Raw genomic sequence first — 27955 nt, forward strand, 5'->3', positions numbered from 1 at the left:
CTGCAAGGACAGGCCCTTTCAGAAGACAGAAAACACCGGCCTGACTCCATCTCGGCAAAGACTGGGCCAATGTTTACCCCCACCTCCTAACTTCACTTCTCCAGCACTAACAATAGAAGTTGCCGAAGGCAATTCAGAAGACACCGGAAATCTCCAGGACTGGACAATGTTTCCCCCTCTACCCTCAAGCTCTGTGCCGAACAACTGGCACCGGTCTACACAGACATTTTCAACCAGTCCCTGCAAACCTGTACTATCCCTGCCTGCTTCAAAGTCGCCACTATTGTCCCCGTACCCAAAAATACAAGGATTACAGGTCTTAGCTGGATAAAAATGCTGGAGAAACTCAGTGGGTGAGGCAGCATCTGTGCAGCGAAGGAATAGGTGACTTTTCGGGTTGAGCCCCTTCTTCAGACCTTCATTACTGGTCTTAATGACTCCAGGCCTGTCGCACTGACCTCTGTAGTCATGAAGATCCTAGAAAGACTTGCGCTGGCCTAGCTGAAAAATATCACAAACCCCTTACTGGACCCTCTGCCGTTTGCATACCGGGCCAATAGATCAGCGAATGACACCTAGGCCTCCACTTCATCGTCCAGCACCTAGACTGCCAGGGGACCTATGCAAGGATTTTGTTTATTGATTTTAGTTCTGCATTCAACACCATTGTGTCAGAGCTACTACACTCCAAACTCTCCCAGATGACTGTGCCTAAATCCCTCTGTCAGTGGATCACCAACTTCAAGACAGACAGGAAGTAGCATGCGAGACTGGGAAAGCACATCTCGGACCACAAGGCTGCGTACTCTCTCCTCTCCTTTACTCTCTCTACACCAACGACTGCACTTCCACTGACTCCTCTGTCAAGCTTCTCAAGTTTGCGGATGACACATAGACAATTATACACAATTATATACAATTATACACAATTATAGACCTGTTAGTTTGACTTCAGTGGTGGGCAAATTAATGGAAAAGATACTTGGAGATAATATATATAAGCACCTAGATAAACAGGGTCTGATTAGGAACAGTCAACATGGATTTGTGCCTGGAAGGTCATGTTTGACTAATTTTTTGAAGAGGTTACTAGGGAAATTGACGAGGGATGAGAAGGGAATGGAGGGTTATGGTATGAGTGCAGGCAGGTGGGACTAAGGGGAAAAAAAGTTGTTCGGCATGGACTTGTAGGACCGAGATGGCCTGTTTCGGTGCTGTAATTGTTATATGGTTATATGGACACAACCCTGATTGGATTGATCCAGGATAGGGGAAGAATCTGCCTACAGTCAGGAAGTGACACAGCTGCCGTCCTCCTGGTGCATTTGTAACAACCTGGAGCTCGATGCTCTTAAGACTGTGGACTTGATAGTAGACTTTAGGAAAGCTCCTCCTCTGCTCCTCCCGCATAACATCAACAACTCCCACAGTCACATTCGTGGAGTCTTTTAAGTTCCTTGGAACTTAAGGACCTGAAATGGGGGGGGGCACCATCGACTCCACAGTCAAAAAGGCCCAACAGAGGATGTACTTCTTGCGGCAGCTGAGGAAACACAATCTGCCACAGGCAATGATAGTCCAATTCTATACTGCCATCGTAGTCTGTCCTCACCTTCTCCATCATGGTCTGGTTTGGTTCAGCCACCAAGCCCGACATCCGGAGGCTGCAGCGAATCGTCCGATCAGCTGAGAAGTTTGTTGGCTGCAACCTTCCCCCCCCCCCCCCCCCCCGTTGACGTACTGTACACTGCAAGGGCCAGGAAGCGAGCGGGTTGGATCATCTCTGACCACTCTCACCACAATCTGTCAAAGCCGCCACCACTAGACATAAAAACATTTTTTCCCCCATGAGTAGTAGCTCTACTCAATAACCAAAAATCTCTCACCTCATTTTGCTCTGGTATTTTATTTCATTCACATGTTCAAACTATAATGTTTTATTATTAATGTTTAATGTATAATTCTTAATTGTTACTGTATGTCATGTTGTTACTTGTGAGCGGAGCACCAAAGCAAATTCCTTGTATGTGTACATACTTGGCCAATAAACGTATTCATTAGTTCATTCACAAAATAGGACGATTAGAACAATTCTCAACTAAATATTGCAAATATTAAAGGCATTGTGTTCAGCCACTGCCACAAACTCCACTCCCTCGCCAGCAACTCCATCATTCTCCTGGATAAATGTCTGAAATTCATCCAGATGCTTCACAATCCTTGTTATATTGGGCCCAGAAATATTTTGTAATACATACACGTCAAAAGGTGTGCTCATCACTGCAATGGGATTTGAACCCACAATCTCCTGACTACTCGCAGTCACAGCTGCCACAAATAATTGGAGTTTATACTGCACTGAGGACATTGATAACTACATCAGTACACTGGTATCCTGCTTAGCACCACTCCGTAGAGTGTTGTCCCATTATAGCGCTCAAGGCCTTTCTGTTTTAACACTCACACATATGTATTTCCCTTAGCTTTAAAAATAGCATCAGCTCAGACCGAGCTCTGTGCGCTCCTGTGCTGGAAGCCTGCTTCAAATCTTTCTCTCCACTGGAACATCGCTTGCAATGAATTGTTCTCATGATTTGGTGTGGACAGGCTGCCCATGAGGACTGATGTCAAGTGGGCAACAGGCTAAGTGGAGTGATGAACGTGGAGCTCAGTCCTCTACCTAACTGGGGTGTGGTAAATGCATGCCACTGCTAACTTGTGACCATAACTAATGCACAGTAAATCTTTAGAATTCTCTAAGCGAAAGGATTGTGGAGGCTCAATCACTGAATATATTTAACCAAAAGATCTCTGGGCACTGAGGAAATCGACGGATGAGTATAATACAAGAAAGGGCGGCACGGTGCATAGTGGTAGAGCTACTGCCTTACAACGGGAAAGACCTGGGTTCGATCCTGACTATGGGTGCTTGTCTGTACGGAGTTTGTATGTTCACCCTGTGGCCTGCGTGGGTTTTCCACACTTCAAAGACGTACAGGTTTGGAGGTTAATTGGCTTGGTATAAATGATAAATAGTCCCCAGTGTGTGTAGGATAGTGTTAGTGTGCACGGATCGCTGGTCGGTGCAAACTCGGTGGGCTGACAGGCCTGTTTCTGCACTGTATCTCTAAACTAAACAGCTCAAAACAAAAGATCTTAATGAATAGCAGGTAGGCATGAAAAGCCAAACGGCCAAACTCCTGCTTCTTTTTTTGTTTTGTTTTCTAAATTAGTGATTACAGTTGACTTTCCCTTCGAACGAATGTCCCCCAAAACCATTTTTACTTAGTTATATTTCCATTTCACCAAATATTTCAAGTTTCTTTGGTAAATTGGGTGTATGCATTAAACACCTTTTGTTTCAACAGTTTTAACAATGCAAGCTGCATACAAGTCATTGACACTTTGCACTTTGACAGTCTGAAGAAGGGTTTCGGTCCGAAACATTGCCAATTTCCTTCGCTCTATAGATGCTGCTGCACCCGCTGAGTTTCTCCAGCATTTTTGTGTATCAAGTCAAGTCAAGTCAAGTCAAGTTTATTTGTCACATACACATACGAGATGTGCAGTGAAATGAAAGTGGCAATGCTCGCGGAACAACAAAACAACCAAACAAATTCTAAACACAATCACACATATTATTTTACGTAATAAATAATAGAAGGAAAAACGTTCTGTACAGTTAGTCCCTGGTGAGAAAGGCGTTTACAGTCCGAATTGCCTCTGGGAAGAAACTCCTTCTCAACCTCTCTGTTCTCACTGCATGGCAACGGAGGCGTTTGCCTGACCGCAGCGGCTGGAACAGTCTGTTGCAGGGGTGGAAGAGGTCTCTCATGATTTTATTTGCTCTGGAGTTGCACCTCTTGTTGTATAGTTCCTGCAGGGGGGTGAGTGAAGTTCCCATAGTGCGTTCGGCCGAACGCACTACTCTCTGCAGAGCCTTCTTGTCCTTGGCAGAGCAATTCCCGAACCAGATTGTAATGTTCCCGGACAAGATGCTTTCCACCGCTGCTGCGTAGAAGCACTGGAGGATCCTCAGAGACACTCTGAATTTCCGCAATTGCCTGAGGTGGTAAAGGCGCTGCCTTGCCTTACTCACCAGTGCTGAGGCGTGTGATGACCATGTCATATCCTCAGAGATGTGGACTCCCAGATATTTAAAACAGTTCACCCTATCCACAGGATCCCCATTTATACTCAATGGAGTATTGACACTTGTTCTTTTATTGGTTTTGACTAAAGTTAATATACGAATATAACCATATAACAATTACAGCACGGAAACCGGCCATCACCGCACTTCTAGTCCGTGCCGAACACTTATTCTCCCCTAGTCCCATCTACCTGCACTCAGACCATAACCCTCCATTCCTTTCCCGTTCTTATACCTATCCAATTTATTTTTAAATGATACCAATGAACCCGTCTCCACCACTTCCACTGGAAGCTCATTCCACACCGCTACCACTCTCTGAGTAAAGAAGTTCCCCCTCGTATTACCCCTAAACTTCTGTCCCTTAATTCTGAAGTCATGTCCTCTTGTTTGAATCTTCCCTATTCTCAAAGGGAAAAGCTTGTCCACATCAACTCTGTCTATCCCTCTCATCATTTTAAAGACCTCTATCAAGTCCCCCCTTAACCTTCTGCGCTCCAAAGAATAAAGACCTAACTTATTCAACCTATCTCTGTAACTTAGTTGTTGAAACCCAGGCAACATTCTAGTAAATCTCCTCTGTACTCTCTCTATTTTGTTGACATCCTTCCTATAATTGGGCGACCAAAATTGTACACCATACTCCAGATTTGGTCTCACCAATGCCTTGTACAATTTTAACATTACATCCCAGCTTCTATACTCAATGCTCTGATTTATAAAGGCTAGCATACCAAAAGCTTTCTTTACCACCCTATCTATATGAGATTCCACCTTCAAGGAACTATGCACGGTTATACCCAGATCCCTCTGTTCAACTGTATTCTTCAATTCCCTACCATTTACCATGTACGTCCTATTTTGATTTGTCCTGCCAAGAGGTAGCACCTCACACTTATCAGCATTAAACTCCATCTGCCATCTTTCAGCCCACTCTTCCAAATGGCCTAAATCTCTCTTTAGACTTTGGAAATCTACTTCATTATCCACAACACCGCCTATCTTAGTATCATCAGCATACTTACTAATCCAATTTACGACACCATCATCCAGATCATTGATGTACATGACAAACACCAGTGGACCCAACACAGATCCCCGAGGCACCCCACTAGTCACCTGCCTCCAACCCGATAAACAGCCATCCACCATTACCCTCTGGCTTCTCCCATTCAGCCACTGTTGAATCCATCTTGCTATTCCTGCATTTATACCCAACAGTTGAACCTTCTTAACCAACCTTTCATGAGGAACCTTGTCAAAGGCCCTACTAAAGTCCATATAGACAACATCAACCACTTTGCCCTCATCAATTTCCCTAGTAACCTCTTCAAAAAATTCAAGAAGATTGGTCAAACATGACCTTCCAGGCACAAATCCATGATGACTGTTCCTAATCAGACCCTGTTTATCCAGTTGCTTATATATATTATCTCTAAGTATCCTTTCCATTAATTTGCCCACCACTGACGTCAAACTAACAGGTCTATAATTACTAGGTCAGCTGATTAACATGCTGGTTTTCAGAGTTTCAAATATCTAGTTTTCATGACTGAGAAATTCATCAGACAATTGTTTTACTAAGAGCAATCCGGATTGCAGCTACTGAAAGCAATGTGTCCTGCTACCTTAATGGTTTGTTACATCTTTCTGAAACATTTCTGTACCACAGCACTAACTGCAGAGTCCACACTGAGAAAGGTAAACCTTCAACCAGCTTTTAACTTTCATGATTCCAAGAAACTGCCAACAAATGCGATAAAAAAAAGAAATCAGCATTCAGCAACTGCATTCTCGGGCATCAATTGGAAGTACTCCAATTCTCATTGTGAAATGGTTGGCAATAAATGTAATTTACACATGCATAAAATCAGACAGGAAATACATGAAAATCATTCACTCACGCAGTCAGTGCAAGTTTATGAGTCTTTCGTACCAGATTCAAAAAGAACAAAATGGCTTAGTCGTTTTGCCGTTCAACGTATCAATGTAAAGTAACAATGAACAGAACTATTAACATTCTGAATGACTCGAGTAAGAGCAATGCAGCACTCTGGTCAAATCACTTAACTTGTATTGGTGGCAGTGCAGAAAATGGACGACAGATCCACAGTCATAAACCTTCAGCTCACCTGCCTAAAATTGGCAACGTCTTCTTTTTGAAGTGGTCCTTAGTTCTTGATTTTTCCACAAGACAAAACATTGTTTCTAAATTCACCTTCTCACGACCTTCACCTTAACAGCATCTTAAATTGTATATTTAACGTTTACATCATTTCATCCTATCACAAGACATTCTGTTTGTACTCCCCATTTTCTCTGCAACTTAAAATAACCTTTTTTCTCAGGTCCTAAGGGTCTTCCAGTTGATTCTCTTTCCACAGATGCCGCCTGACCTGCTGTGATTTCCCCCCATCATTTTCTAATTTTATTTCGGATTTCTAGCATCCACACAGACTCGCACAACCTTGGCCACGCACTCTTCTCACAGCTACCATCACGATCTGGTACAGGTGTTCTTTTCACATAGTATGGCTGTATGGTAACTCAAATTTCATTGTACCTTGGTAAGTAACAATAAACGCGAGCTTGAACATAATAAATTACAATTTATGATAATTGATTGCTTTATCCAATTTTTTGGCGTGTTATAGAAATTCAAATTAAGCAATGTAAATAATCAATTCATGGGAAATTCAGTATTAAATAAACTGTAATTTAAAAGTTAACCAAAGTAAGCAACTGAAGATCAGAATAAAAAGCAAAATATTCATGAAACCTTTAACAAGCTACCAAAAACTGCTGTATTGTGGACAAACTGCAGTAAAAAGGTGTTATGGCAGAAACTCAAATATTGTATGCTCCAAACATGTTTGTTTGCAATCAATCATCATGCAGGACATTGATCTCCAGTTGTATAATATTCCACAGGCAATTATGGCCAAAACATTGTACTGGTCTGACTCACACTGTAAACAATTTACCCAAGCACTAGTTGTCAAAACACTAGTGTTCAATAGCTAGTGGTCTAGCCTCTTGATGAACAAGTGTAGTCTGAATTTATTGAAGGATCAACCTTAGTGAGGACATTTAAACAACACACTTCCTCAAATATATCATTGCGAAAACCTCATTATGTTCAAGTCTTGTTGTTAGGTTTTTATGGGATTTTGAGTCCGACAAAAATATGAATATATATATTGGTCAAGTTTTAGACCATCCTTACCATACATTTACAGAATAATAGCTGGCTAATAATATTTCCACCTACTGCATCAAATAATCACTAACCTATTATGGTTATTGAAAAATGTCAAAGATTTTTCTGCAACACAGCAACAAATATCTTTTGTCTGCTCACTATCAAAACGTGTTGCTTGTTAAAAGTGATTAAGCAGGAGCCTAAATACCCTCACATGGAGCAGAACCACCATCCTTTCCACATTCCTTGAAATGATCAAATTTGATGTTGAAATGAGGAACAGCAGATGCTGGTTCACAAAACAAGACAGAGTGCTGGAGTAGCTCACTGGGTCAGGATATGTATAGGCGATGTTTCAGATCGGGACTCTTCTTCAGACCGATCATAAGAGTGGTTTAAAAAAAAAGCTGGAAGAGAGCATGGGCAACGCAGGACCTGGCAGGTATTGTTTATGAGAGTAAACAGTCATCTGACGTTCAATCTGCTCACAGATTGTGCCCTATTTCAAACATATATCCTGCCACTGGTTTTACAAATGGCTGATTTACAAAGTCATCACTCTACATTAATGAAGTAGTTTGTATTTAAATCCTTGGTAGCTGAAATTGAGAACCTCAACATGTAATCATAGCTCAAAACTGTAGACCACATTTTGTTTTCCAGGGTCAAAAGAGATTATGAGCTGATGTGGAGAACAAATTTATCCTTAAAAAAATCAAGGAGGTTTCCCTGTCAGTTAAATAAAGTGTAACATTTACAGCAGATGCAACCCCATCCATAATGCATCATCAACCCAACAGTGCAATTCCATAATTATTACTCGTCTCTATATAAACAAACAATTGGAGAATATAAATTAGCTGAAAATAGCAGACAAAATAAAATGTGTTCTTTGATCATTATGGATCTTGTATTTAAAATTTAAAAATACACCTGAATGAATATTTTATAAACTGGAAGAAAAATGAAGCGCCGTCTTTTTCCCCATCATCTTTTAGTTTTTAGTCCCAGTGATCTGCATGAACAGAACCACCAAGATCTCACAGAAAGTACAAAATGCTGAGACCAGTTGTGAACCGATTTGAATACCGGTGATTGCACCAGACACCTGAAGTTATCCGAAAATGCAGCAAACCTATATGTTTGAGGTGGGAGGGGCGAGGGTCCAGGGAGAGGGGACGGTAGTCGGGTCTGGAAGGAGGAGGAACCGGGGAGAGATTGTCTGGAGGGGGGGGGCTTGGGGGGGGGAGGGGAGGGTGGGCCAGGGGGGGGGATGGGAGAGTGGGGGGGTGTGGGTGAGAGGGGGTGCCCGAGGGGAGTGGGTCCGTGGGGAGGGGTAGCGGTGTCGGATGCGGGGGGGAGGGTAAGGTGCCCGGGGGAGAGGGGGAGAAGGTGTCGGATCCAGGGTGAAGCAAGGGGTGCCAGGTCCGGGGTGGGGGAGGGAGAGGGTGCCCCGGGGGGGGGGGGGGGAGTAGGGAGGGGGTGGGGGGTGGGGGAGGAGAGGGTGCCCGAGGGGGGGGGGGGGGGGGGGGGGGGGAAGGAGAAGGTGCCCGGGGGGGGGGGGGGGAGGGAGGGGGGGAGGGGGGGGGGGGGGGGAAGGAAGGAGAAGGTGCCGGATCCAGAGGGGAGGGGGGACAGAGACGTTGTCCGGGGGTGGGAGAGTGTCTGGTCCATGGGGAGGGGATGGACGATGTCGAAAAAACGTCAGCCCGAGCGGTGGTCAAGGTTACGGGCCGCCTCTCTCTCTCTCTCTCCCGGGAGTGGGTCGGTAGGCGGGTGGGAGACGGTCGGGCCTCCTGCCGGCCTCACTCAGTAGCCGCCGCCCCCTCGGGAGCCGCCTGACAGCCCTGCGAGAGGGGGGGGGGGGGATGAGACCGCGGCGCCCAGAGTCTGGACCCGTCTCCCCGCCCTCTCTCTCTCTGTGCCCCCGCTGCCAGCTGTAACTCACCGGGCGCCGGAGCCGCGGCCTTGCGCCGCCTTCATCCTCCCGCAGCGGACAACCGACCGACCGACCGACCGACTAGCTCCCCCTTCGCCAGGACCAAGCTGCTACTGCCGCCACCGCAGCGCCCCCTGCTGTTCCGGAGGCCCAACCGCGCCATCTACCGGTCCTCCAGCAACAGCGCCCCCTGCTGTCCCGGAGGCCCAACCGCACCACCTGCCGGTCCTCCAGCAACAGCGCCCCCTGCTGTCCCGGAGGCCCAACCGCGCCATCTACCGCTCCTCGTGCCGCAGCGCCCCCTGCCGGCCCGGAGGCCCAACCGCCGCCGTCGCAGCAGCACCCCCTGCCGGCCCGGAGGCCCAACCGCACCACCTGCCGCTCCGCCAGCAACAGCGCCCCTTACCGCCCTGGCGGCCAAACCCCACCACTGCCCAAGCCTGTAAGAAGCAATTTCCAAGAAGGAACTGCAGATGCTGGAAAATCGAAGGTAGACAAAAATGCTGGAGAAACTCAGCGGGTGCAGCAGCATCTATGGAGCGAAGGAAATAGGCAACGTTTCGAGCCGAAACCCTTCTTCAGATCACCTAGTCCATCTAGATACAAGGAACCCTATTGAGGCCCAACGCAAATTGGAGGAACAGCACCTCATATTTGGCTTGGGCAGCAGAATGAGTATTGACTTCTCTAACTTCAAGTAAACCTTGCTTTTCCTCTCTCTCTCTCCATCCCTCCCCATCCTAGTTCTCCAACTAAGCTTCCCCTATCTAACAATTATTTATTCTACATTTTCCTTGATCTGCATCTCCTTTGACCTCTCATCACCTCTGTCTCCCTCTCCCCTGACTCTCAGCCTGAAGAAGGGTCAGGGGAGAAAAACATATATTAAACATAAATTACATGTAAATTCCTCACTCAAATGATGAAAGCAGGACTGACAATTGAAAAGTACCAGACATGACGACTCCTGCTACAGCTCATGTGAAAAAACAAAGAAAATGAGATCCTTTCACGAGTCTACATGGGATTCCCAAATGGTTTTACAAAGTTCTTTTGAAGAGTGGTAACTTTTGAGAAGTAGGAATTGCGTAAGCCAATAAGTAATGGCAGAGTGATACAGCTAGTAGAGCCACTGTCTCACAGCTCCACCACCTTGAAACCAATCCTTATGTCCGGTGGAGTTTGCACTTTCTCCCTGTAACTGTGTGGGTTACCTCCAGGTGCTCAATTTTCCCTCCCCATCTGGAGTGGTTTGGTGGGGGTGAACAAAACTCATTCAGCCAGTCAAAGGTGAAAACAGTTCCGTTTAGTTTAGAGATACAGCGCGGAAACAGGCCCTTCGGCCCACCGAGTCCGCATCGACCGGCGATCCTCGTACACTAACACAACGCTACACACACTAGGGACAATTTACCAAGCCAATTAGACCAAGCCAATTAGCTTACAAGCCTGCATGTCTTTGGAGTATTGGAGGAAACCGGAGATCCCGGATAAAAACCCACGCAGGTCACGGGGAGAACATACAAACTCCGTACTGAGAGCATCCGGAGTCAGGATCGAACCCGGGTCCCTGGCAGCAAAACTGTTGAGGTCGGTGGGGGCGCTGCGAGTCGGCTGCCCTGCCAGCAGCGTGTTCATAATTTCTACATTTTTGTTTTTTTTAAGCGTGTCCAAATGTGTGTTTTAATGTCTCTTGGTGTGTCTTGTATTGGGGGTGGTGAGGGCGTTCAGGAGGGAACCGCTTTTGGTCGCCTCCTCCACGGAGAGGCAACTTTTTCCATGTGGCTTCACTCGCGGCCTAACACCATGGATTGGTGCGGCCTTTCCCGGAGTCAGGCCCGGAGTTTCAGCAGCGGGCGCAGCGTGGGCTTTTCATAGTGGAGCGGCCCCTTGCCGGGGTCGCCAGAAGGGAGTGCTCCGATCGCTGGCCCACAGGCTGTTACAGCCTGAAGCCGCGGTCTGCGGAACTTCTAGCCACGGGCACAGCCCCTTGTGCCTGGGACCCCTCGCTGGAGATCGCCGGAGAAGAGCTCCGACCACTGGACCGCGGCCGATAACATCCTGAAGCCGCCGCCTCCGGTAGGGAAGCACCGATTCGGGACCTCCAAGCCGCGGAGTGTGTTCCACCGTCCCGACATTGGAGTTTCAACCATCCCGACGAGAGGGCCTGTATATCGGACCGTCCGGAGCAGCGACTACGGAGGTTTATGGCCCCGACCATGGGTGAACAGTGGAGGAGGACTGACTGTACTTTGTGCCTTCCACCACAGTGAAGAATGCTGTGGTGGATGTTTGTGTTCAATTTTATTGTGTATTGTGTTTTTTTTTTTTGATTGTACCACTGCTGGCAAATTAATTTCACTGCACTTATATGTGTATGTGATGAATAAAACTGATTGATATCGCTGCGAAACTGTGTCGCCCCAAGTTCTGAATCTCCAGGGTGATGTATTTCTAAGCGATACATTTTTATGTGTGTCATACGACAGTAGTTCTGCTATTATACATGTATCCACAGTAATATAATAATAATAATAACTTTATTTATAGAGCACTTTAAAAACAACCACTGTTGCCACAAAGTGCTGTACATGACTAATCATGGACAAAATATTATTACACGACAATAAAAACACTAGAAGAGAAAGTAAAAACAATAAAATTAAAAACATTAAAAGCACTAAAACAGGAACAACGTCTCAAGCAGGGTCAAAAGCCAAGGAATATAAATGTGTTTTAATACTGGTTTTGAAGATGGACAGTGAGGGGGCCTGTCTGATGTGCAACGGCAGAGTGTTCCATAGCGCTGGAGCAGCAACAGAGAAGGCTCTATCCCCTCTGAGCTTCCGCTTAGACCTCGGTACCTCCAGGAGCAGCTGATCAGCAGCACATCTCTGAAGATCTTTCCTGGTCCGAGAACACTAAGGCAATCATCAAGAAAGCTCATCAGCGCCTCTACTTCCTGCGAAGATTACGGAGAGTCGGTTTGTCAAGGAAGACTCTCTCTAACTTCTACAGGTGCACAGTAGAGAGCATGCTGACCGGTTGCATTGTGGCTTGGTTCGGCAACTTGAGCGCCCTGGAGAGGAAAAGACTACAAAAAGTAGTAAACACTGCCCAGTCCATCATCGGCTCTGACCTTCCTTCCATCGAGGGGATTTATCACAGTCGCTGCCTCAAAAAGGCTGGCAGTATCATCAAAGACCCACACCATCCTGGCCATTCACTCATCTCCCTGCTACCTTCAGGTAGAAGGCACAGGAGCCTGAAGACTGCAACGACCAGGTTCAGGAATAGCTACTTCCCCACAGCCATCAGGCTATTAAACCTGGCTCGGACAAAACTCTGAACATTAATAACCCATTATTTATTATTTGCACTTTATCAGTTTATTTATTCATCGGTCTTGTAGTCAATGCCTACTATGTTCTGTTGTGCTGAAGCAAAGCAAGAATTTCATTGTCCTATCAGGAACACATGACAATAAACTCACTTGAACTCTTGAATCAGACACCATAATCTCACGGAACACAGAACAGTACAGCATGGGAACACCTACAATGTCCGTGCCGAATATGATGCTAAGACGAATTCTTATCTGCCTGCACATAATCCTTATCTCTCCACTCTATGAACATCCATGTGCCTATCCAGAAATCTCTTAAATGCCACTATCATGTCTAGCTCCACCACCAGGTCCAGCAGTGCGTTCCAGACACTCACCACCCTGTGTGTAAAAAAAACTTGCCCCGCACATCTCTTTTAAACTTTGCCCCTCTTGCCTTAAAGCTATGCCCTCCAGTCTTTGATATTCCCATCCTGGGAAAAAAGGTTCTGACTGACAACCCTATCTATGTCTCTTGATCAGTCTGATGAAGGATCTTGACCCAAAACATCATGTGTCCATTCTCTCCACAGACGCTGCCTGACGCACTGAGTTCCTCCAGTACTTTATTTTATCTCATGATTCCAGCATTTGCAGTCTCTTGTGGCATCATTGTCACTTAAGAACACGGCCTGTCTGTTTCATCCATTGAAATTGGCAAGCAATCACATGTGCAAACGATACTCTATAACACAATGTAACATTAAGCTTTTAGTATTTCTACATAGGGCAAAATAAATAAACGTTAGATAGACGAGAGCTTTATGTTTGAAAATCCTGCGGGGAAAGTGAGTCTGAAATCTCTAGTCCCTTACCCTCTTCTCCCCCATGGACACAATTGTCTTTATAATGCAATTTTCTACCAGACAAAGTTCCTTCAGATTGCAACTATTGCGTTACTGAAGAACTACCTATATTGCGACAGCCTTTGCTGTTTTCTGATGTTTCTTTTATGAGCAAAGGCTTTTGACACTGCAACAATGATAAACATAGTTCCCCACCCATCTCGACGTGTCTCAACATTTCAATTTAAACGTTTCAGCTCATTTTAGGCAAAAGATATGTGCAAACCTACACAATGTCCTAATCATGCATAGGGTGCAGTTCATAGCTATCAAGGTTAGAATTACGTTAGAAAAACCACAGGGGGCCAACAAGTTTAAGAATAAGGAGTAAGCCATTTAGAGCGGAGATGAGGAAACACTTTTTCTCACAGAGAGTGGTGAGTCTGTGGAATTCTCTGCCTCAGAGGGCGATGGAGGCAGGTTCTCTGGATGTTTTCAATAGAGAGCTAGATAGGGCTCTTAAAAATAGCGGAGTCAGGGGGTATGGGGAGAAGGCAGGAACGGGGTACTGATTGTGGATGATCAGCCATGATCACATTGAATGGCGGTGCTGGCTCGAAGGGCCGAATGGCCTACTCCTGCACCTATTGTCTATTGTCTTAAAACATGGTATAATAATAATAATAATCTTATTTATATAGCACATTTTCAGTCAACTTGCATTGACCCCAAAGTGCTTCACATAATTACATTACATTACACACAGGCAAAGGTGGGCAAAGTGTCTTGCCCCAAGGACACAACGACAGTATGCACTCCAAGCGGGATTCGAACCGGCTACCTTCCGGTCGCCAGCCGAACACTTAGCCCATTGTGCCATCTGTCATCCTTCTGCTGTTTTTGTTGAAAAAAAAGCAGAAGGAACCAAAATAAGCTTGTCGATAGGGTGCACTAGTGTTAAAAGTTAAAAGTGTTTTATTGTCATTAGTCCAAAAGCAGAACAATGAATTTCTTACTTGCAGCAGCAGTAGCACCACAGGTTTGTAAACACAGTACTCCATTAGATAACACAGCCTACAAACACAAAAGTTTAATACATTGAAAAAAACCCAATGTAGTGCAAAAACAAAACTGAGCCCAAAGTCCTTAATGCAATTCCGATAGTTCGTGGTCAGCGGTGAAGGTATTGTCAAGTCATGAGTGTTTTGTTGTCATCTATCCCGAAACGGAACAATGAAATGAAATTCTTACTTGCAGCAGCAATGCGGAGCGGCACAGTGACGCAGCGGTACAGCCTGATTCAGGTTCTATCCTGACCACGGGTGCTGTCTGTATGGAGTTTGTACGTTCTCCCCCGTGACCAGGTGGGTTTTGGCCAGGTCCTCCGGTTTCCTCCCACACTCCAAGACGTACAGAAAGTAGGTTAATTGGCTTTGGTAAAAACGTGTAAAATTATCCCATGTGTGTGCGTAGGATCGTGTTAGCGTGCGGGATCGCTGGTCGCTGCTGACTTGGTGGGCAGAAGGTTCAGTTTCTGTGCTGTATCTCTAAACTAAACTAAACTAAACTAAGCCGAACTTGGCCCCAGGTTCTGCTTCTGTTCTAGCTCAAGCTTGAGACATTACATGACAGTCACTCTGCTGGGGTCTTGCTATGTACCAATCTCTCTCCCCACACGGTTTCTCCAGGGTCTCACTTCATCGATCTCTCTCTCTCTCCCTCTCTCTCTGCACCAGGCTAATCTCTTCACAGGTACACAAAAATGCTGGAGAAACTCAGCGGGTGCAGCAGCATCTATGGAGCGAAGGAAATAGGTAACGTTTCGGGCCGAAACCCTTCTTCAGACTGATAGGGGGTGGCGGGGAGAGGGAAGGAAAAAGGAGGAGGAGGAGCCCGAGGGCTGGGGGATGGGAGGAGACAGCTTGAGGGCTAAGGAAGGGGAGGAGACAGCAAGGGCTAACAAAATTGGGAGAATTCAACGTTCATGCCACTCGGACGCAGGCTCCCCAGGCGGAATATGAGGTGCTGTTCCTCCAATTTCCGGTGTTGCTCACTCTGGCAATGGAGGAGACCCAGGACAGAGAGGTCGGATTGGGAATGGGAGGGGGAGTTGAAGTGCTGAGCCACCGGGAGGTCAGCTTGGTTATTGCGGACTGAGCGGAGGTGTTCGGCGAAACGATCGCCCAACCTCCGCTTAGTCTCACCGATGTAGATCAGCTGACATCTAGAGCAGCGGATGCAGTAGATGAGGTTGGAGGAGATACAAGTGAACCTCTGTCGCACCTGGAAAGACTGCTTGGGTCCTTGAATGGGGTCGATGGGGGAGGTAAAGGGACAGGTGTTGCATTTCTTGCGGTTGCAACGGAAAGTGCCCGGGGAGGGGGTGGTACGGGAGGGAAGGGAAGAATTGACAACGGAGTTGCGGAGGGAGCGGTCTTTGCGGAAGGCAGACATGGGGAGAGATGGGAAGATGTGGCGAGTGGTGGGGTCACGTTGGAGGTGACGGAAATGGCGGAGGATTATTTGTTGTATGTGACGGCTGGTGGGGTGAAAGGTGAGGACTAGGGGGACTCTGCCCTTGTTGCGAGTGGGGGGATGGGGAGAAAGAGCAGTGTTGCGGGGTATGGAAGAGACCCTGGTGCGAGCCTCATCTACGGTGGAGGAGGGGAATCCCCGTTCCCTGAAGAATGAATTTCTTGAACACATAATCTCTTCACAGGGTAGGTTTAGGTTTATTATTGTCACGTGTACTGAGGTAAAGTATCTTGTATGCTATCCAGACAGATCAAATATACCAGACATAAACACACAATCAAGACAAACTCAAGTACAATAGATAGAGCAAAGGGGAAGATACAGAGTGCAGAAGTTCAGAGAGTGCAGAATACAGTTCTCAGCATTGCAGTGCATCAGTCCCAGAGACAACCATAGACATTGTCCAATGTCCGCAATGGGTATAGGTGAATTGAACAGTTTGCTATCTTAAGGAAGCCTGATACCATAAGCTGGACTAGTTCCATAAGTTAGTTCAAAAGCCTGGTTACAGAGGCGAAGAACCTGTTCCTGAGTCTAGTGGTGAACATTCTGTATCTTCTGCTGGTTGGGAGCTGGGAGAAGAAGGAAGGTGGGACAATGATTATGTTTATAAGATGTAATAACAAGGAACTGCAGATGCTAGTTTATACCAAAGATAGACACCAAATGCTGAAGTAAGTCAGCGGGCCAGGCAGCATCTCTGGAGAAAATGGATAGGTGAAGTTTCGGGTCAGGCCACTTTGATTTTCTGAGGCAGCGTGAAGTGTCGGTCAATGATGGGGAGGGACCCTGTCTGTCCAGGGGTCTGGATAGTTGGCTGACAGCTCCACTGATTTTTTTTTAGTGCTGCTCAGTGCAACCTTATTTTGATATTCTCTGTTATTGCTCTGTGGTTTTCCCCAAAGGGTTAATTTGCAGATTGGGTCGTCAGTAAGGAAGGCGAATGCAATGCTAACATTCATTTTGAGGGGATTCAAATATAACAGCAAGGATGTAATGCTGAGGCTTTATCGGGCCCCTGCGAGGCCACATTTGGAATATTATGAGCAGTTTTGAGCCCCGTATCTGAGGAAGGATGTGCCGGCTTTTTACAGGAGGTTTACGAGAATGATCCCAGGGATGATTGGTTTAATGCATGAGGAGCGTTTTAAGACTCTGGGCCTGTACTTGCTGGAGTTTAGAAGGATGGAGGGGGATCTCATTGGAACCTGCCGGATAATGAAAGGCCTAGATAGAATGGACTTGGAAAGGATGCCTCAAGTAATGGGACATTCCAGGACCGAAGAGTAAAAGGGCATACACATGAGGGGCAGTTTCTTGAGCCAGGGATTGGTGAATCTGTGGAATTCATTGTCACAGAAGGCCATGGAGGCCAAGTCATTTTTGCATTTTTAAAACGGAGATTAATAGGCTCTTGATTACCAAGGACGTCAAAGGTGAGGCTGTGGAATTCTCTGCCTCAGGGGGCGGTGGAGGCCGGTTCTCTGGATGCTTTCAAGAGAGAGCTAGATAGGGCTCTTAAAAATACCGGAGTCAGGGGATATGGGGAGAAGGCAGGAACGGGGTAGTGATTGGGGATGATCAGCCATGATCACATCGAAGGGCCAAATGGCCTACTCCTGCACCTATTGTCTATTGTCTATTGTTACGGGGAGAAGGCAAGAAATGGGGTTGAGAGGAAGAAATTGATCAGCCATGATTGAATATTGAAGTAGACTCAATGCATGGAATAACCTAATTCTACTCCTTTGCCTTAAGGTTTTTTGCACCACCTCAGATTGTACGACAACCTTTGCACCATTTTGCTATTTTGCACACGTCATTTTTTAAATTACTGAAATTATCATTACCATGCATAGTGTTTACTTTATGAACCTCATGCAAACAAGTCATCTCATTGCACCCTGGTGTATAGTACAATGAACTAGTAAACTAAACTAAGGTTTACCAGAATTGATAAACTCAGTCTTAAGTCCCAAGGCATAACTTTCCCATTGTTTGTTGAAATTGTGCTGGGCGTTGTTGAAACATCATAGGACGTCCTGGATGGAAGGTGAGGGTGGGAGTGGATGGGGAATTAAAAATAACAAGAGTCTGGATGATCTCCACATAAACCATGCAGATTGAAACCCGTCATCCAATACTGGGGTTGGTTTCTCTAGTCTGGAGAGAACCTCATCAACATGTTCAGTTAGGAGATACCATGGAAACAGGCCCTTCGGTCCATCGAGTCCATGCTGACTATTGATCACCTTTTCACACTAGTTCGATCTTGTCCCACTTTCTCATCTGCTCCCTACACACCAGGGGCACTTTACTGAGGCCAATTTACCTACAAACCCACCCGTCTGTGGGATCTGGGAGGAAACCGGAGCACTCAGAGGAAACCCACCCAGTCACGGGGAGAACGTGCAGACTCCACACAGACAGCACCCGAGGTGAGGGTTGAACCTGGGGCTCTGGCACGGTGAGGCAGCAGTTCTACCAGCTGCACCACCGTGCCGCCTTAACATAAAAAAAAATATGGGCCATGTGATAAACATGCACCTTAACAATCCTCGCGGTCACAGGGAGAACATGCAAACTCCACGTAGGCAGCACCCGAGGTCAGGATCAAACCTGGGTCTATGGTGCTGCTGTGAGCATACAGGTTGCGTTTGATCCCAAGTTCCAATGCTGTCTATGTGGAGTTTGCATGTTCTCCTTATGACTGCATGGGTTGGCTTCCCCATACATTCCAAAGGCATGCTGAAATTGGTACATTATTAGCCTCCAATAAAGTACTCCTTGTATAAAGACGTGGTCGAATTTGGAGGGGGGTGGGGGGCGTGTGGGGTTGTTTGTTGTGAGAAAGAAGAAGTTAAATACTTGGGGGGAAAGTCGGATGGGATTTGTCTAAGATTGAACATAGATCCTGGGCCGAATGGTTTCCTTCTAAGTTGTGAGAATATGATTGAAAGCTTGTGGGCAGGGATTTGTGAGTTATATTTCCCTCTTAGATATAAGTGCTTAGAAAAGCATGGTAATAAATCTCTTGGCTTTTTTGATTCATATCCAAATGGCTTTCTTCCAACTGTGATCTTTCATAACCAAGATTTCTATCTGCAGTATCAGTGTGAAAACTTGACACCGCCCAAGTACATCTTATCCAACAAATTGGGGAGAAACTGAATACAGCAAATTAACAGTTTACACCGTATCATTAATTTAGGGCAATACAGTGGCACAGCTGTGGAGTTGCTGCCTAACAGCGCCAGAGACAAGGGTTCGATCCTGACCACGGGTGCTGTCTGTACGGAGTTCGTACGTTCTCCCCGTGTTAATTGCCAAATGGACTCGGAATCGAACAATGATATTCTTAATGGCAGCGGTACTACAGCACATTAACATGACAATATAGCAAATAAATATACAAAAATCAATAATCAGTAATACAAGGTAACCAGGCCATTAAACAGCAAATTGGAGTATGTAGTGCCTGGATCATTGCTGAGATAGGTGTAGAAACATAGAAACATAGAAAATAGGTGCAGGAGTAGGCCATTCGGCCCTTCGAGCCTGCACCGCCATTCAATATGATCATGGCTGATCATCCAACTCAGTATCCTGTACCTGCCTTCTCTCCATACCCCCTGATCCCTTTACCCACAAGGGCCACATCTAACTCCCTCTTAAATATAGCCAATGAACTGTGGCCTCAACTGCCTTGTGTGGCAGAGAGTTCCAGAGATTCACCACTAGGAAGGAACTGCAAATGCTGGTTTAAATCGAAGATAGACACAAAATGCTGGAGTAACTCAGCGGGTCAGGCAGCATCTCTGGAGAGAAGGAATGGGTGACGTTTTGGGTCGAGATTCATCTGCAGACTGAAGATAGGGTTGTGCAGTGTGATTCAAGAGACTAATTATTAATGGGAGGAAGCTGTTCTTGAACCTGGAGATCACGGTTCTCAGGCTCTTGTACCTTCTTCCCGATGGTAGCAGCATTAGGATTGCTTGGCCAGCATGGTGTGGGTCTTTGATGACATTGGGTTCTTGAGGCACCGCTTCCCGTGGATCCCTTCAGTGGTGGGGAGTTCAATGCCTGTGATGGAGTGGGCAATGTCTACCACTTTCTGTGATTGGGAGTACCATCACAATAAGCCCCATCCAAGACCGCAAGAAATTGCAGAGAGTTGTGGATGCAGCCCAGACCATCATGCAAACCAACCTCCCTTCCGTTGACCCCATCTCCACTTCATGCTGCCTCAGCAAGGCCACCATCATAATCAAGGACGAGTCTCACCTCCTTCTTCCCCTCTCCCATCAGGCAAGAGGTACAGAAGTGTGAAAAGGGACACACCTCCAAGTTCAGGGACAGTTTCTTCCCAGCTGTTATCAGGCAAGTGAACCAACTCGAGAATGGTCATTACTTGCCATCCTCCTCATCGGAAACCTTCAGACTATCTTCAATCGGACTTTACGTTGCAATAAATGCAATAAACCCCTCTATAGGGGGGTTGCACGTAAGGTCATAGGGCTTGACGCACAGAGCTGCTCAATCCATCTGGAGGACATCCGTAACTTCCGGTATATGTTATTAATGCAAGAAACGTGTACTTTCCTACCAGTTAAAAACCGCCAAAATGGTGAATTTTTGCGCTGAAAAAAATTGTGGAAGTCGGGGTTAGTGTGAGAGACATGTACCCAACTTTAGAATTCCAAAAGTGAAGTGAAATGAAGGAAAGAGAAGCGAGAACTGAAGGGACAACAGCAGCTAAAGTGCTTGGTGAACATTGGTTGTGCAGATATCGGAATTGAAAATATTGGGAATTATCGCGTTTGCTCACTGCATTTCATCAACAGCAAGGCATTATTTGTGTTTTTTCTTGATTCCTTTGGTATCTAAAAAGTCTCAGAAGTGATAAATCTGGCTGTAAATTTTGCTTCAGATGCGTTTTGTATGTAAAAACCCACTTGAGAACCATGGGCGATTTAAAAAATTTAGTCAGATTTATCACTTCTGAAACTTTTTAGATGCCAAAGGAATCAAGAAAAAACACAAATAATGCCTTAGTTGATGAAATGCAGTGAGCAAACGGCCAATGTTCGCCAAGCACTCTGGCTGTTGTCCCTTCAGCTCTCGCTTCTATCTACCGTCATTTCTCCTCACTTTTGGAATTCTGAAGTATGCTAAATGTCTCTCACGCTTATCCCGATTTCCATAATTATTTACAGCACAAAAATTGACAATTTTGGAGGGTTTTAACGGGCCCGCTACGCTGGAAACAATTGTGAGTGCTTAGATATGCCATTTAGATATGCCATTTATTGTCACTATACATGTACAGTGAAAATGAAAGCTGCTCGTACTCAGTGCATACATACAATTTAGCACAAAAAACAAGAAACAGAAAAAACAAAAAACAGAAGGGGGGGGGGGGGGGGGGATGGGGGCGGGAATAGGTGCACAATTTCTGCGGCGCTACATACATATATACATATATACAGATGGAAGTCCGTGTTGGGCAGTGAAGTCAGTGCATGTGTGAATTAGAATTAATAGTAGTTATAATTCTCGGAAAGCAACTATTCCTGAGTCTATTTGTCCTGGATTTGATGCACCTATAGCGCCTTCCAGAGGGCAGCAGGTCGAACAGTCCAAACGCAGGATGGGAGCTGTCTTTGATGATCTTCTTTGCCCTGCTAAGGCAGCGGGAGGTGTAGATGTCCATCAGGGAGGGGAGAGGGCAGCCAATGATCCTCTGCGCTGTCCTAGTTACCCTCTGAAGCCTCTCCCTGTCTGCCATGGTGCAGCTGCCATATCATGCTGTAATGCAGTATGTCAGCAGGCTCTCGATGGACGAGCAGTCTTACCTGCAGTTCATCGCGTGTACTCCACTTGGAGTAGTGTAGCAACAGTACGGGTCATGGGTCGTGACCCAACTGCCATGAAACCTCCCTATTCTGCATCAGTGCACTGTGGACTGCCTGATTGTAATCAAGTATTATTTTTTTTCGCTGACTGGATAGCATGCAACAAAAAGCTTTTCACTGTTGATGCATATCGTGCCAAGGTATTTAGGTCTGAAGCAGGGTCAAAGGTATGCAATGGTTGCCCATGAAGGGCACTTACAAAGTTACAAATCCCCCCCTGCGCAAGTTCCCCTTTTGTTCATCCCCCCCTCCTTCACAGTGGTCTCCCCACGTCGGGTCCTCATTGTTCATTGTATCTTGGTACACATGACAGTAATAAACTAAACTATGAAGGCTGCTCAGTATTAAAAGGCTTAGGTGCCTCTTTCTCAAACCCCTTCATTGAGGTTAGTAAAACGCACAAAGTGTTGGAGTAATACAGGCAGCATCACTGGGGAACATGGATACGTGATGTTTCATTGGGACCCTTCTTCAAACCTAAAATAGGTGACATTTCAGGTTGGGGCCCTTCGTCAAAGATGCTGCTAATCTCATCTGCCTATACTTATTCCACATCCACCTCAATTCTCTGCTTATCCTTGTGCGTATCTAAAAGCAGGTGGAGACAGATTACATTGCAGTGTGTAAGGACTTCCTGACCCACTGTTACTCCAGCACTTTGTATTGTTATTTATCAACCAGCATCTTCAGTCCCTTGTATCTATCCTTCCTCAAATTATCTTGCTTTCCTTAACCACATCCAAACTAGGCAACACAGTGGTGCAGCTGGTAGACTTTCTACCTCATAACGCCAGAAACCCAGGTTTGATCCTGGCCTCAGGTGCTGTCTGTGCAGAGTTTGCACGTTCTTCCTGTGACGGCATGGGTACCCTCCCACATTCCAAAGATGTGCAGTTTGTAGGTTAGTTGGCCTCTGTAAAATTGCCCCCTAGTGTGTGTGACGGGAGTAGGTGCGAAAATGGGATAACATCGACTTGTGCGAATACGAGATCAATGGTGTGCAGGGGCTCGATGGGCCAAATGGCCTGTTTCTATGCTGCATCTCAAAACTCAACTAAAACCAAATTATCCAAATCAAGGATTGACTGTTTGTGATGAATAGAATGACTGCCACATGTGATGGTCATTATACATTAACTAAACTGAGCAAAATATTTTTTTTAAGATGTGTCTTTCACTTGGACTTGCCATTTACTGACCTCTGCTGGGCAATGAGGGCATGGCAGGCATGAAAACGTCTGCAGTCCACCAACATTGCAATAAAGCATTTGATGCTTCAACATTTTTTCTGCAAATAAACCTCCTCAGCCACTTAACAATTTCAAATGATTGTCCCTATCCCCTCAGTGGAAAGTGATTGCTCTATTCATCCTATAAAACCAATTCTTTTTTCCCCCACTATAGACAGAAAGAACTGCAGTTTATAGAAAAAGACAAAAGTGCAGGAGTAACTCAGTGGATCAGGCAGGATCGCTGAAGAACATGGATAGCCTGAAGAAAGGTTCCATCTTGAAATGTCCCCTTTCTAATATTGTCCAAGTATAATGCGCAACCAGATGAGTTACTTCAGCCCTTTGTCTGTTTATTATTGACCCAATACCTGGAGTATTGTGTGCAGTTTTGGTCCTCTAATTTGAGGAAGGACATTCTTACTATTGAGGGAGTGCAGCGTAGGTTTACAAGGTTAATTCCCGGGATGGTGGGACTGTCATATGCTGAGAGAATGGAGCAGCTGGGCTTATACACTCTGGAGTTTAGAAGGATGAGAGGGAATCTCATTGAAACATATAAAATTGTTAAGGGCTTGGACCTGCTAGAGGCAGGAAACATGTTCCCGATGTTGGGGGAGTCCAGAACCAGGGGCCACGGTTTAAGAATAAGGAGTAAGCCATTTAGAACGGAGACAAGGAATCACTTTTTCTCACAGAGAGTGGTGAGTCTGTGGAATTCTCTGCCTCAGAGGGCGGTGGAGGCCAGTTCTCTGGATGCTTTCAAGAGAGAGCTAGATAGGGCTCTTAAATATAGCAGAGTCAGGGGATATGGGGAGAAGGCAGGAACGGGGGTACTGATTGGGGATGATCAGCCATGATCACATTGAATGGCGGTGCTGGCTCGAAGGGCCGAATGGCCTCGTCTCCTGCACCTATTGTCTATAATATTTCAAGTTGTGGACCCATTATGCAAGTCCAAACTTACCTTCAGTTTCCCTTGCTGTCGATTCTGAAAAGGCCCTTGTCTTCTGTAAATACTGTCACGTGGAAGGCCAAAAAACCCTCTGTGAAACAGAGAAGATAGTTTGACAGCCAGCTAAGGCAATTGTCAAACCTTTCAAATTTTTCAAAATTACTGGCATCAAAACGATTAAAATTTCAATTAAATTGATAATTATTTTTATTTTTGAAAATTGTTTAATGTGGGTGAAAAACATTATTCATTTATTTCAATAGAAAATGGCTGTGATAAAGGGATATTTTTTGTATCGGTTTCTAGCAGCCCTTTTCCATTGAAATAAATTGACTTGCATTTGCTTGCACCAGGTCTAAATTAGCTTAGATCTTTCAGGTAGATTCTCAATTTAGTTACATACCTATAAATATAATTCTGCAAAATCTAAAATGCAGTCATCTGTTCTTCAATATATTTGGATATCATAAGGAATGGGAGTAGAATTAGGCCATCAAGTTTACTCCGCCATTCATTCACGGCTGATCTATCTCTCCCTCCTTACCCCATTTTCTTGCCTTCTCCCCATAATCTCTGACACCCGTACTAATCACAAATCTATTTCTGCCTTAAAAATATCCACTGACCTGGCCTCTACAGCCTTCTGTGGCAAAGAATTCCACAGATTCACCACCCTCTGACTAAAGAAATTCCTCCTCATCTCCTTCCTAACAGAACGTCCTTTAATTCTGATATATTGAAGAACAGATGTGTAGGTACATGAACAGATCAACAACATGCAAGGTTAAAATATAAGGAGACTACAAAATATCTGTGCTGCCCTTTACCATTCATTGCAATAAAGCATTCGATGTTTTAACATCTAAGGATGTATTCCCGATCTCCCAATCTACCTTGTTGCAGTATTTGCATTTATAAACAAAAAATCTGCGCTTTCTCAGTAGTTGTCACACTATAATTCTGTGATCTGTTTCCTTCTTCTTTCTGCACCACCCATTGTACATATGTAGAATTAGGAACTGCAGATGCTGGTTTAAACCGTAGACACAAAAAGCTGGAGTAACTCAATGGGACAGGCAGCATCTCCAGAGAGAAGGAAAGGGTGATATTTTGGGTTGAGACCCGTCTCGACTCGAAACGTCACCCATTCCTTCTCTCCAGAGATGCTGCCTGCCCCGCTGAGTTACTCCAGCTTTTTGTGTACATATGTATGAATTTATTACACTCATATGCATGTGGTATGATTTGTCTAACATGCAAAACAATGTATTTCATTGCATCTTGGCACACTTGCCAATTTAAAAAAAAAATAATACATCCAATGTAGCATCAGAAAAACAAATGGCTTCATTAGTTTCAGCCCTGTAACCAATTCTGGAAAGAAAGGAGTCAAAACTACATGACATAAATATTAATCTTTATTAAAACTTCCATGCTATACATTACATTTATCCTGTGGGAAAATATTAAAAGGAATTATAAAATATTTTTTCCTGCTACAAAACATTTCAAACGCACATATGGCATGAACACTTTTGATTATTTGCACTTTTAGTCAGAAATTCTTTGCAGAATAGCAGCCATGAAAACTAATTACATTTTCCAAGCAGTTAAAACTAGAGGTACACCAGTTTAATAAATTATTGCTGCCCATTTCTTCTCTTTCAAGTATTCCATAAAGTGTGAAAATCCTATAAAAGTAAAAAAATTCACCTATCACAAATCCTGAGTAATTAAATGTTATCTTTAGATTTAATACCAGCCTAATACGTCCAGTGTAAAGCAAAGCTCAAAGTGCTGGGGGAATTTAGCAGGTCAGCCAACATCAGGAGAGGAAATGGAGCCGACATTTCAGGTCGGGACTTTTCCTCCATATTGCAACATCTGCATTTCCTCGTGACAACACCCAGTGCATACATAGCTTCTGAGAATGGATCATTAAAAAGGGGAACAAAATCTATTGTTTGAGAATTAATTTGAGTTATTAATCGACTTTTGAATAATACCATTCGGATTATGGCACTTGATAAGGCTAAAGAAATTTGACAGCACAGTATGAAATCTTGGAAATGAAAGCCAAAGGGTTACAGGTGCCACAGGAGACTGCAGATGTTGGAATCTTGAGCAAAAAATATAACCAGACTGCTTGAGGAACTGGCTGGGTCAGGCAGCCTCTGTGGAGGGAAATGGGGAGACGGAGGAAGGATCCCAACCCAAAACGTTGTCTGTCCATTTTCCTCCACAGCTGCTTCCTGGCCTGCTGAGTTCCTCCTGCTGATTGTTCATAAGGGCCGGTCTCGAGTTGTCAACATGTTATGCATCAGCAAGCTTTATTGCACAGAATTAATCTTATTCATATACTTAAATTTGAAGACTACTGGTTTAGATGGTAGCTGTTAAGTGTTCTATTCACTTATTCTATTGCACAACAAAACCCTTCAACATATTACTGAATTGGATACACTGATCAGGATAATTTGTATTCAGTGCAATATAAATGCCCTGAGCCACTGGTAGATTTTTTTTAACCTTCAGGAGAACAAGCCACCCACCAGCATAAGGTCATACGATATAGGAGCAGAATTAGGCCATTTGGCCCATCGATCATGGCTGATCTATTTTCTCCCATCAACCCCATTCTTCTGCCTTCTCCCCGTAACCTTTGACGTCCTTATTAACCAAGAACCTATCAATCTCCGCTTTAATCCAATGACTTGACCTGCACCGCCAACTGTAGCAATGAAATCCACAGATTCACCACCCTCTGGTTAAAGAAATTCCTCCCCATCTCCATTCTAAAGGTGTGTACTTTTATTTTGAAGCTGCGCCCCTTGGTGATATAGACACTCCAACTGATGGAAACACCCTCTCTACATCCACTGTGTCTAGGCCTTTATTATCCAGTAGGTTTCAATAAGATCCCACCCTCATCCTTCCAAACTCCAGTGAGTGCAGGTCTAGATAAAAGGTTGGAATTGATGCCATTTCTAAAATTCCATTCCGAACCCATTTCTGAAACAGTGCATGTCTTGATGATACAGTCATAAGTGAAAGCAGTACAGGAACACAATGACTCATAAACACTATTTTTTTAAGTAATTCATATTAAATACAGGAAGCTGCATTACAAAGTCACCACAGTCCTTAAGCAGAACATGTGCAGTGTCAATTCTGTTCCCCAAACAACCTATTCATCAGCACCAAATGCTCATTTGTGGTGAAGTGTATATTTTATTAACTTGTAAAATCGACACATCCCACCGAAAAATCTACGTACTAAAACAGGTTTTTGCCTTCAAAAGAATAATCACATCAAATTCCTCCAGCTTCCTTGAGTATGCAAGGAATTTCACAGCAGCCGTGTTACTTTAATACTGTGTGGGAAGGAACTGCAGATGCTGGTTTACACCGAAGATAGACACAAAATGCTGGAGTAACTCAGCGGGACAGGCAGCATCTCTGGATGGAAGGAATGGGTGACATTTCGGGTCAAGACCCTTCTTCAGACTCCGTTTTGGGTCGAGACCCTTCTTCAGTTCTGTTCTGCATTCTGAATAATGTTCTGCATTCATCACCATACACAATTGTTCCAGGCCTTACACAGTAGAACTCTAAATTCACACTTGTACAATTGAACGAATGTAGCACACCACTGTTTACAAACCTGCTCATGTTTGTCTTGAAGGACCCAAAGACCTGGAGTAGTTCAACTGGTCAGGCAGCATTCCTGAAGAACATGGATAAGCGACCTATAGGGTCGAGAACCTTCTTCAGATTGATTGTAGGCAGTGGTGTAACGTGGGGGGGCCAGAGGGGCGGTTGCCTCGGGCGCTAAATTTTTAGGGGCGCAAAAAAAT

General features: G+C 45.0%; 1 protein-coding gene across 2 annotated transcripts in view; it reads right to left on the minus strand.

The window, feature by feature from the left end:
- Positions 1-9446, minus strand: part of nipa2 (NIPA magnesium transporter 2) — a 30250-nt gene extending 20804 nt beyond the window's left edge. Inside the window, exon 1 of one of the 2 annotated variants that reach the window (XM_055636496.1) lies at positions 9304-9446. The gene's annotated coding sequence lies outside the window, so the exon portion shown is untranslated. The remainder of the gene's footprint in view (positions 1-9303) is intronic. The other variant, XM_055636497.1, reaches the window with a different exon arrangement.
- Positions 9447-27955: the final 18509 nt, after the last annotated feature.

Source organism: Leucoraja erinacea, chromosome 6 (assembly GCF_028641065.1).
Source record: "Leucoraja erinacea ecotype New England chromosome 6, Leri_hhj_1, whole genome shotgun sequence".
Taxonomy (NCBI): Eukaryota; Metazoa; Chordata; class Chondrichthyes; order Rajiformes; family Rajidae; genus Leucoraja; species Leucoraja erinaceus.